This window comes from Mustela nigripes, chromosome 15 (genome assembly GCF_022355385.1).
Source record: "Mustela nigripes isolate SB6536 chromosome 15, MUSNIG.SB6536, whole genome shotgun sequence".
Lineage (NCBI taxonomy): Eukaryota > Metazoa > Chordata > Mammalia > Carnivora > Mustelidae > Mustela > Mustela nigripes.
In genome coordinates, this window is record NC_081571.1 from 54,452,938 (window position 1) to 54,463,661 (window position 10,724).

Here is a 10,724-nt window from a genome sequence, read left to right on the forward strand (position 1 = left end):
GCTTCCTGCGGAGCAGGGAGCCTGCTTCCCTCTCTCTCTCTCTCTCTCTGCCTGCCTCTCTGCCTACTTGTGATCTCTGTCTGTCAAATAAATAAATAAAATCTTTAAAAAAAAAAAAAAAAAGGAGGATGAGTATGTGGCATGTACTTTGGGGACATACTTATCCTTAAAAAAAATTGTTTATCTGCAGTTCGAACTTAATCAGGCATCTTGCATTTTTTTTAATTTGCTAAATCTTACAATCCTAAATGCACATTTATAGTCCCTGTCACAGTCCTACTGAAATTCTGGAGATGGGACCCATAATGTTTTAATAAGCTCTCCAGGTGATTCTAAGTTCCCTAAAGTTTAAGGAGCACTGCTCTATCTCATACCAGTGAGTGACCTCATCTGCTTGACATGACAACACTTCCCCCAAGTGTGGGATGCTCCCGAACTGCTAACTGATGTGGGTTTTCCTGAATTTGATTTAATCATGGGACCCACTTCTGCGTGGAAAAGCAGGAGGAATCCAAGAATCCAAGATCAAGGGTTTGGCTTTAGAGCAATTTAAACCTGTCTCGGTGTGAGACAGAAAGATTGGGGAGTGGACACAACAAGGGACAATCTGGTTTTTTCCCTGCAATTCCCTCTAGAGAATTTAAAAAAAAAAAAAAAAAAAAAAAAAGCCCCTGGAAGCACATTTGCTGTATCCAGTCCCACATCCTTATCTCTGTAAGGGAAGGTAATGGACGGGTGGAGGCCCCCCCATAAGTGTGGGGCTCTGAGCATAGAGGAGCGAGTGCCTCCCTCTGGAGTTTCTCTGAGCCACTGTGGCTTTTGAGTCTGGAAAGGCTTGGACGGTGAATTAAGTTGCACAGTTGCACAGTTATTCCATCTGGAATAGTCTTAAGGACTTAACTCTGAAATTGTGGAAGAAGAGGTAGCCTTTAATGGAAATAGCGCTGTTAAACACCTGCGGATCCCAAGATCCAGTCATTGAAAGCCCTGCTCTCGTTCCCCACACTAGTTCACTGAGCGCCCGCTCAGCGCCACGGACCATACCAGATACTGTACAGACTGGAATGGTTCGAACCGTGGCAATCACTGATACAAGAAATACTGAAAGAGCTGGGTTCCAATGAACTTCATCGATAATTGTAAAATTCTTGATATGTCGCTATTATAAGGAAGTAAAAATCCCAACGGTGAATGGAGGTTATTAGAAGGAGCAGCAGCAATTAAGTCTCAGATACATACATAACTTTAGGATGAAAATATCAAGAAGGATAAAGGGAAAATCATGGAAGCCAGTAAGAGACATTCCATAAAATAATAAAAGACAGGACCTTTTCATAAAGGTAAGGTCTTTCTTGATGGCAAGAAAATATCACAAGTTAGAGTAATGCTCATTATTTATTGAATGTGTTCAGTATGTCACGTGCGGAGATCTTGTAATTCTATGAGAGATTTCAATTTAAAACTCCCTTTGTGTGGACTAGATAATGACCTGCCTACTAGCTTCTTCCCACCAAGGGCCTGGGAAACCGATTTGGCACAGTAGGTGGCACTGTCTCCCCGGGGTTTCTCAGTCAGGGTCCTGCAACGGAGCAGAACCTTCCTGAGGGAGGCGCTGTTGACACCGCCCACTGCCTACTTGTCTCTCTGCATCTGCCCATCCCGGTCACCCCAACCTGTGCCACCCTGTCTGGCTGCCTGCCTCTCTCTGAGGTTGCCCTCCTCCAGCAATGCCCTTGCCCCTCTGCTACTACCGGGAACATTTCTACTCATCCTTTTCTCATCAGGCCTTAATGAAATGTCCCCTCCCCGTGACACCTACTTGACGCCTCCAAAATGTGTAACCGCCACTTGAGTGATAACCTCAGCTCTCCGTCAATGCCCGCTGTTGCACGGCAGTAACGCTTTATAGTCACTCGTGCATTCCTTCATCAAATATTTATTGATCACCTGCTATGGATCAGACCCTGTGTCCGGCCCTGAAAACAGAAAGATGCCTGGTGCGTGGGGTCTGCTCTCACGCAGGTGGCGAGCTCCAGGGGGAGACAGGGACCTGATTCCAGGATGGTGCACTAAGGATGGGCAACGATGTGCCAGGGTGAGCCGTAAACAACTGAGTTAGCAGAGGAGGTGTGATGCCTAAGGAGGGTGCTGGGGCGGGGGGAGGGATGCCTGGGAGGGCAACGCAAGGAGCAGTCAACGTTGCTAAGGAAGGGAAGGCACTCTGGGCAGTGGGGAGAGTGGAAAGGCCTGTCAGTTACCAGTGCTAGAGCTGGGGAAAACCTACAAGCAGCTGGGTGTTCGGAGGAACTCAGAGAGACTGACAAGAGATAAGGTTAGAGACAGGAGTAGAAATCAGAATTCCCCTCCTTTTAGGAGGCTTAGCTCTTATTCAGGCAGCATATTAGAATCACCCAGGTAGCAGCATAAAACTACAGGGGGCAGTCAGTTGAGTGGTGGATTCTTGACTGTGGCTGAGGTCACGATCTTGGGGTTGTTAGATAGAGCCCACCATGAGGCTCATGTTGAGCCTGGAATCTGCTTAGGATTCTCTGTCTCCCTCTTCCTCTGCCCCTCCCCCCACCACAGTCCGCCTCTCTCTCCAAAAAAGAATGTATATAGATAGATAGATAGATAGATAGATAGATAGCAAGCACACCCCAGATTTGCTGATTTCACAGATCCAGGCAAGGGCCAGAAATCTTCCATTTAATAACCACTCAGGTGACTCTGATGCATTTGCCCAAGAACTGCATTTTTTCTTTTTTAAGATTTTATTTATTTGGGGCACCTGCATGGCTCAGTGGGTTAAAGCCTCTGCCTTCAGCTCAGGTCATGATCTCAGAGTCCTGGGATCAAGCCCCGAATCGGGCTCTCTGCTCAGCGGGGAGCCTGCTTCCTCCTCTCTTTCTCTGCCTGCCTCTCTGCCTACTTGTGATCTCTGTCTGTCAAATAAATGAATAAAAATCTAAAAAAAAAAAAAAGATTTTATTTATTTGAAAGAGAGATAGAGATTACAAGTAAGCAGATAGACGGAGAGGGAGAGCAGGGCGCCCGATGTGGGGCTCGATCCCAGGACCCCAAGATCATGACCCGAGCCAAAGGCAGAGGCCCAACCCACTGAGCCATTCAGGCACCCAAGAACTGCATTTTTAAGAAACCTCTAAAAAGGGGCGCGTGGGTGGCTCAGTGGGTTAAGCCGCTGCCTTTGGCTCGGGTCGTGATCTTGGGGTCCTGGGATCGAGTCCCGCATTGCATTGGGCTCTCTGCTCAGCGGGGAGCTTGCTTCCCTTCCTCTCTCTGCCTGCCTCTCTGCTACCTGTGATCTCTCTCTCTGCCAAATAAATAAATAAAATCTTTAAAAAAAAGAAAAAGAAACCTCTAAAAATGACGGGAAGCCCTTGAGGGACTTCTCAAACACATAACAAAGACTTGAGCTGTAGAGAAAACAGTCTTGTGGTCTAAAAGAGGATGCAATTAAGAGGATGAGGGTGGAAGCAGACAGTACTCGTAGGTGGCCTTTTCTGGCCAAAGTTAAGAAATGCTGAGGGCTCCAAGCAGAGCAATAGTTTAGAGTACAATGAAATTCCCCCAACACCACCCAGGTGCCCCATTTAATGCTCTTTTTGAGGAAAATACTGATCCTTCCCACAGAACTCTGTGTGACTCACATATGGCAGAAGACAGAAATCGGGCTCTTGAATTTCAACAACATGTTGGCAATGCTGTCTCCTTCCATCCAGCCTCTCTTAAGAGATGGATTCTTCCACCAGCAACATAGAACATTGTAAGGGCCTATTTAGCCAGAGCAATTCCATCCGGTTAAACAGTGATTTTGTTGTTTATGCAGTAAAACTTAAACTGACCCTGCCCCCACCCCCAGGGGAACTTACTTAAAAGCAAGTCCCGGAAACCAGTAGAATATGGTCGACCAGTCCCTGATAACAGAGCCCAAATGCAAGGGCAGGTCAGGTCAGGTGGAGGTAACAGAGCCCGAATGCAGGGATGAGTCAGGCCAGATGGAGACATCCAATCAGAAAAGCCTGAATACTGTCCCCCTAGCTACCAAGGAGTGTGGGCCCCGCCTTTTGGGCACCAATTCTGACCAAGGTGATAGGCTAGTTCAAATAGCTACTATGGGGTGAATTGTAATTCAGTTGGCCACCCATGTGTGACCTAGCATGACTGTGCAGCTTTCTCTGTGTGTTGCAATCTCACTGGCCACCTGTGTGTGGCCAGGCTCAACCAAAGGGCCTTTGCTCTATAAAAGTTAGTCTGTGAGGCTGGGAGGGGTCTCTCTCTCTGTAAGAGGCGGCCCCGAACGGTCGGTTTGATTCTCGCTCCATGCTTGGCGCGAGAAATAAAGCTTTGCTTGACTTTTGCTTTGTATCAGTCTCGTTCCTTTGATTACAGACCCATCAAACATAATTTAAGGTCCAGCTTGGAAAACCCAACCTCAAACCCGTTTAAAACCAGCCCTTTCCAAAGGAATCCATGGGGCCTCTGATACTGAGAGCACCGAGAGTCTCTCTCTTGCCCACCTCTTGGAGCTCTCCCCAGCTGCCAGGAGGCTAGACCACACCAAGTAACCAAGCAGGCTCCTATTACCGAAGCTCCCTGCACAGATGGCTTCCCTTACTAAGGTGTTTTCTTCTCTTCAATTTTTATGGATGGTATATACACAGAACATCCACTTAAAACCATGTCCCTGTGACTTTTGCAAAATTAGAGTTACTGCCCATCAAGTTGTACAAGATCCCTCATGGAAGAGCCGGATGATAAACTGCTTCTTCATTCAGGGCAAGAAAAATATTAGTTCCTCACAAAGCCAGCCCTGCATCTTGCTGTCAAGCAGTAAGAATACTATTATTCAACTATTTCCCCTATTTGTCTCAGCTCCAGAAAAGTAGAAATTATTGTGCCTTCCTGCATTAACTGATTTGTCTCAAGGGCCCTGGAACATTGATTCCCCTGCCATATTAATTAATGTATCTCTGGTCTAAATTGTGCACTGTGTTTGATTCTGTAAATTGCCTCCGGCTTTTCTAGAAATAGGTGCGCTATCAATTTAAGGAAATGCATTTTTGTTTTACCAAAAATTGGTTTCCTTCAAAACTTTTATCTCAGTTTTCTTTAATTTTAAAAGGTTTTATTTATTTATTTGAGAGAGAGAGAGAAGCAGGATCCTGTCGAGCAGAGAGCCATAGGCCCAGGACCCCGAGCTCATAACCTGAGCCCAAGGTGCCTCACAGGTTTTTTTGTGTGTGAATTTTTCTATTTAGTTAATCTCCATACCCTGTATCAGAACCCAAATTCCATGAGGAGAAAGACTCCATTTAACCTACTCACTGTGTAGCCTCAATACCTAGCATTACTCCTGAGGGTCTGTGGTACCTATACAGGTCCAGACAAACCAACTGTGCTTCACCAACAAACAGCCTGAAAACCCCCAGGAGTTAAAAGAACAAAGGGGTTTTTTTTTACCCTTCCTCACTCTACACATCATAGAAATCAGCTGTGGGTGTTCCCTGCCTCTTAACCACTGGAAGAGGACCATGAAACAGAGAAAAGAGAGAGGAGAAGCCACAAATCACTTGTGAGCACTTCCCTTTCAAGAGCCAAACCCCAGTCACAGGGCCAGGAAGTGGAAGTGTCCCTCTCCCAGGAAGGGTTCCTGCACTAAGGGAATTTAGTGATTGGTAAGCCCATCTGTTAACACTACTGTAGGAATTAAGTCATCTAGGCATACAAATTACATTTTCTTCAGTTAGCTAGGTGCTCTTGTGGAGGCCAAGAAAAACAAGGCTGAACCCACCTCGAGTCTAGCCCTGACATAAGTACACGCATCTTGACAAAGCAAAAGCTGGCACCTTGCACCCCCTCTCCACCCGCTCCCGCTCCCCTCGGTAATCTGTGTGACATTCCTCAGGCACAACTGGCTGCTGCCCTAAAAGAAAAACAAATAGTTAACTTTCAGAGATCACAATCCTGCAAGACAGGAGTCTCCCTTGGTTTACAAATGTCCTAGAGATTTACAACAAAGAAGCTATCTTATCAACAGCCCAACTTCCAGAGACAAATAACTCAGTTCCTCAAGCCCTAACATCGCCCTCCCCTCCATAAAACTGAAGGAGGCTGAGGCGGAAGAAAATGGAAATAAAGTTAAACCTAAATCTCACTAACAAGGACACTTGATAGGAGGCATAGGACATTCCACCAGGAAACTCCCAATTGTCTTCATGTTAGTGCCTCCTTAGACAGAAAAATGGCCTTGGCTTGATAATAACCAGGCCTCCAAAATCCTGAAGGTCTTCTTTACCCAGATAGCCCTTCTGAACATCCCCTTTGTCCTCACCTACTGCCGAGTCCACCCCTACTCTACCTTTAAAAACTCTGACTGTAATCTGGTTCGGAGTCCAAGTCCCTACTCTGCTGTGTCGGGCATACTTGGGCCCAAGCTTAAGCTTGTCAAATAAACCCTCGTGTGATTACATAGGTGTTGGCTCCTTGGTGGTCTCTCAGACGCGAAAACTTGGGCATAACACTCTTTAATCATTCTTTCCCGTGTATCTTTAGTGTTTGGTACATTCGAAACTTACTTTTTTTTTTTTTAATATTTTATTTATTTGACGGAGATCACAAGTAGGCAGAGGTGAAACTTACTTGGTTTTGTTTGTTTGTTTTTAAAGATTTTATTTATTTATTTGACAGACAGAGATCACAAGTAGGCAAAGAGGCAGGCGGAGAGAGAGAGGAGAAAGCAGGCTCCCTGCTGAGCAGAGAGCCCCATGCGGGGCTCGATCCCAGGATCCTGGGATCATGACCCGAGCTGAAGGCAGAGGATTTAACCCACTGAGCCACCCAGGCGCCCCGAAACTTACTTGTTTTTTAACTGCCTGATTTTCAAAGTATCTCACTGTACTTTGACTTGGTTATATTTAGGTCAAATATATTTCACCACACATAATATCTCCCTCCTACAAATAGCTCAGGAAGTCTAGAGAGCTGCATACTAACTTTTCCTGAGACCAATATAGTACCAGAGGCCTTTGTGCTACTGGATTTCTTTTCCTTTAGTGCCACAGGTTCTTGGTCAGCCACTTTGCGAAAAGAAGAGAGGGAGACCAGAGGAAGAATGGTGGGCAACAAAGCAAAGTTGATTGAGTGATAGTTACTGAACATAAACCCAAGAGGGTTGCCTTTGGGCGTTTAGATAAAGGGGTTTTAACAGGCTTCTTGGTGGGCTGTTTTAATCTGATTAACCCTCAGTGTGCCTGCAATCAGATTTTTGTCATCTACCTATCACTTTGCAGGGGGCCGGAGGAGGGAGGTGTCCTTCCAAGGTGGTGTAAAATCCTTTGAAGAATGGTTTCCTCTTAGGGCAGCTTCCCTTGTCCCTGCCTGCGGGCCTTTTTTCCAACTACCCTTCTGACTTTTACAGAGCTGGTGGCAGTTTCCCGTTCTGTAATAGGATAGCCCAGATAACCTGAAACCCTTTCACTTCAAAACACCTGAAAACCCTGGACAAAATATAACAACATCCTCTTAAAGCCTGCCTGAGCTTAGAAGAAAATAAGGGAATTCCAAGGGCCAAAAAAACGAGAATGAAAGTGCAAACTACAGTAGGAAGCCAGGGAGCCAAGAGTGTGTCAATCATGTGGTTGGTGGGGCTTTCCATTCTGATGCTAGCCTCACGACCTCAGGGTTGAGAAAGCGAACACGTGCGTGCACTCACATGGGCACAACGTGGGGGTGTAACGCAGAGGGAGAGAGAGAGAGAGAATCTTAAATAAGTTCCATACCAGACTCTAAGTTCCTGGTATGGAACTTATTTAAGGGCTCCACCTCAGGACCCTGAGATCATGACCTGAGTGAAATCAAGAGTCAAACGCTTAAATGACTAACCCAGGCACCTCTCAGAACTGAGATTTTAAAGTCTTCATGGAAGCAGGAGACCTCAGTCAAGTTGAGAAGTTACAACTGAGACTCCATATAAAGCTTGACTTTCCAAAAGACCTCGGCCTAAGTAAAAGTTACACCTAGAATTGCCATATTTAGCAAATAATAACATTAGCATTGTAAGGGCCTATTTAGCCAGAGGGATTCCATCTTGGGTTAAACAGTGATTTTGTTGTTTATGCAGTAAAACTTAAACTGACCCTGCCCCGCCTCAGGGAACTTACTTAAAAGCAAGTCCGGGAAACCAGTCCCAGGGAACAAAGCCCAAATACAAGGGCAGGTCAGGCCAGGTGGATATATCCAATCAGTGGGACGCGCATACTGTCTCCCTAGCTACCAAGGAGTATGGGCCCTGCCTTTCGGGCACCTTTTGGGTGCCAATTCTGACGAAGGTGATAGGCTAGTTCAAATATCTACTAGGGTAAATTGTAGGCCACCCATGTGTGACCTAGCTTGACTGTGTAGTTTTCTCTGTGTTACAATCTTATTGGCCACCTGCGTGTGGCCAGGCCCAACCACATGGCCTTTGCCCTTAAAGGCTAGTTTGTAAGGCAGAGAGGTCACCGCCTCTTTGCAAGAGATGGCCCCGGCCGGTCAGTTTGATTCTCGATGCTTGGCATGAAATAAAGTTTGCTTGACCTTAGCTTTGTATCAGTCTTGTTCCTTTGACCATGGACCCAATAGTATTAGAGGATTTTTTTTCCTCCATCGGTGGCTACGGTTCTTGGTTACGTCACTTCGAAGAATTGAAGAGGTAGACCACACAGTGTTGTGGGCAGCAGAGCAAGGGTCAAAGTGACAGTACGAAGCTCCCAAGGAGGGAAGGCACCCAAATAGATTGCTACCAGTTTCTAAGTCTGAGTTTTAAGGGACTTGTTGGCACACTGTTTCAATCTGATTAACCTTCCTTCTGCCTGTCATCCAATCAGATTTCGTCACCTATGTATCGTATGGGAAAGGGTGGAGGGCTCCTTCCAGGGTGGTGTAAAATCCTTTTGAAAGTGTCTCCTCCTTGGGGGAGGTGGGGAGCCTTGTCCCCACTTGCCTGCCTTCCAATTATCCTTCAACAGCACTCTAGTTAAATCAGTAATGCAATGAACAGCAAATAAATGTTTAATATAGGTATGTCCAGTATAGTATTTGGCCATACTAACCCTAGAAAATTATTTGTTGCCTATCTGAAATTCAGATTAAACCGGGAGCTGTGTATTTCATCTGGCAGCCCTAGATAACACCAGAAAAACCACCCACCAGTATAGAGAGTCAACAAGAACACCTGCCTATCTCCATGTGGGCTCAGAGTAGGGGCAGGAAAGTACCTCACCACAAGAATGAACAATCATAGGTCTGCCCTTCCATGATCTTATGATTTGACTTTATACTACCTGCATGATCCCCATCTAACAAGGCAGAAATAAGCATGAGAACTGCTCCCTGCCCTCCCAACCCCAAGATCATAAAATGCTGGGACTCTCCCAGCAGAAGTAAAACCTGCCCTGAGTAAGGAAGGGCTGTGCCCTCAACTCAGGCTCCTATGGAGATCCACAGACAAAACTCTGAAGTGGAGAACAAAGGCAGAGGCAACATAGAAAAAATTAAATATCCTTATAACCTGCAGCCCATTGACAAATACTTGAGGCAGGCAGAGTGTAACATTCCTCCAGGGAACCCAAACTTGTCTCACTGCTAGTGCTTTGTTAGAAGGAAAACAACCTTAGCTTGACAATAGCTAGGTCTCCAGGGTCCCAGGAGTCTTCTTTAGCATATCAAAGTCCTTTTGGAAACTTGCCAGAGTCTTTACCTCCCCCAGCTCCTACGTATATAATCAGCCACTCCGAACAAGCCCTTGGAGTTCTTTCTGCCCCAGGGTTTTAATCACCTTTTGGGACCAAAGACATCTCAAGAATTCTTTCTTGCCCACTGGCTCCAAACCCCACCACTTCAAACCACATCAACTTCACTAAAGATGCATTCACAAGCCAAAATTAAAAAACATAGGGGGGGTTGCTTGTCTACAGCAAGAAGGCTGGCCTTTTCACTTACCAGTTAAAAAAGTCAAAAGAGGGGCGCATGGGTGGCTCAGTCTGTTAAGCATCTGCCTTCCGCTCAGGTCCTAGGATGAGTCCTGCATCAGGCTCTCTGCTTCTCCCTCGGGGAATGTGCTTCTCCCTCACCCTCTGTCTGCTGCTCCCCCTGCTTGTGCTCTGTCAAATAATAAATAAATAAAATCTTAAAAAAAAAAATTAAAAGTCAAAGTGCACAAAGCCTTTGAAATACATCCAGGACCATTCAAAGCTGATTACTTCACCATGTTCCTTTAAGTGGGGCAAATCACAGTATCTGGTTTCCAGAAGTAAGACTGTGATTCTCCTCAGGCCCACTATATCCCACAAATCCATCAACATGGCCGAAAGAAAAACAAAAACAAAAACAAAAAACAATTCTAGGGGCATCTGGGTGGCTCAGTAGGTTAAGCGTCTGTCCTAGGCTCAAGTCATGATCCTGGGGTCCTGGGATGGAGCCCTGCATGGGGCTCCCTCCTCAGTGGGAAGCCTGCTTAAAAGAAAAATAAAGAGCCAATTCTAGTGACAGAAGGCTCAGCATTCATTAATGCATTAAGAATAGATCTAAAGGCACTTCAGTGCTTTTAGTCCCCTTTTCTCACTAAAAAGTGTTTGTTAACTAAAACTAGAGAAAAGCCCAAGCCTGCCACTTACAGAGCCTAAACTCAGGGACTGCACTTCCCCAAATTTCCCAGAGACTAATCA

General features: G+C 45.8%; 1 long non-coding RNA gene across 5 annotated transcripts in view; it reads right to left on the bottom strand.

The window, feature by feature from the left end:
• Window positions 1–10,724, bottom strand: part of LOC132002448 (uncharacterized) — a 30,793-nt gene that overhangs the window by 18,862 nt on the left and 1,207 nt on the right. The window contains exons 1-2 of one of the 5 annotated variants that reach the window (XR_009399892.1): window positions 10,674–10,704; window positions 10,000–10,160 (exon numbers count right to left, since the gene is read on the bottom strand). This is a non-coding gene — a long non-coding RNA (uncharacterized LOC132002448). The other 4 variants (XR_009399893.1, XR_009399891.1, XR_009399894.1 and 1 more) reach the window with 4 other exon arrangements.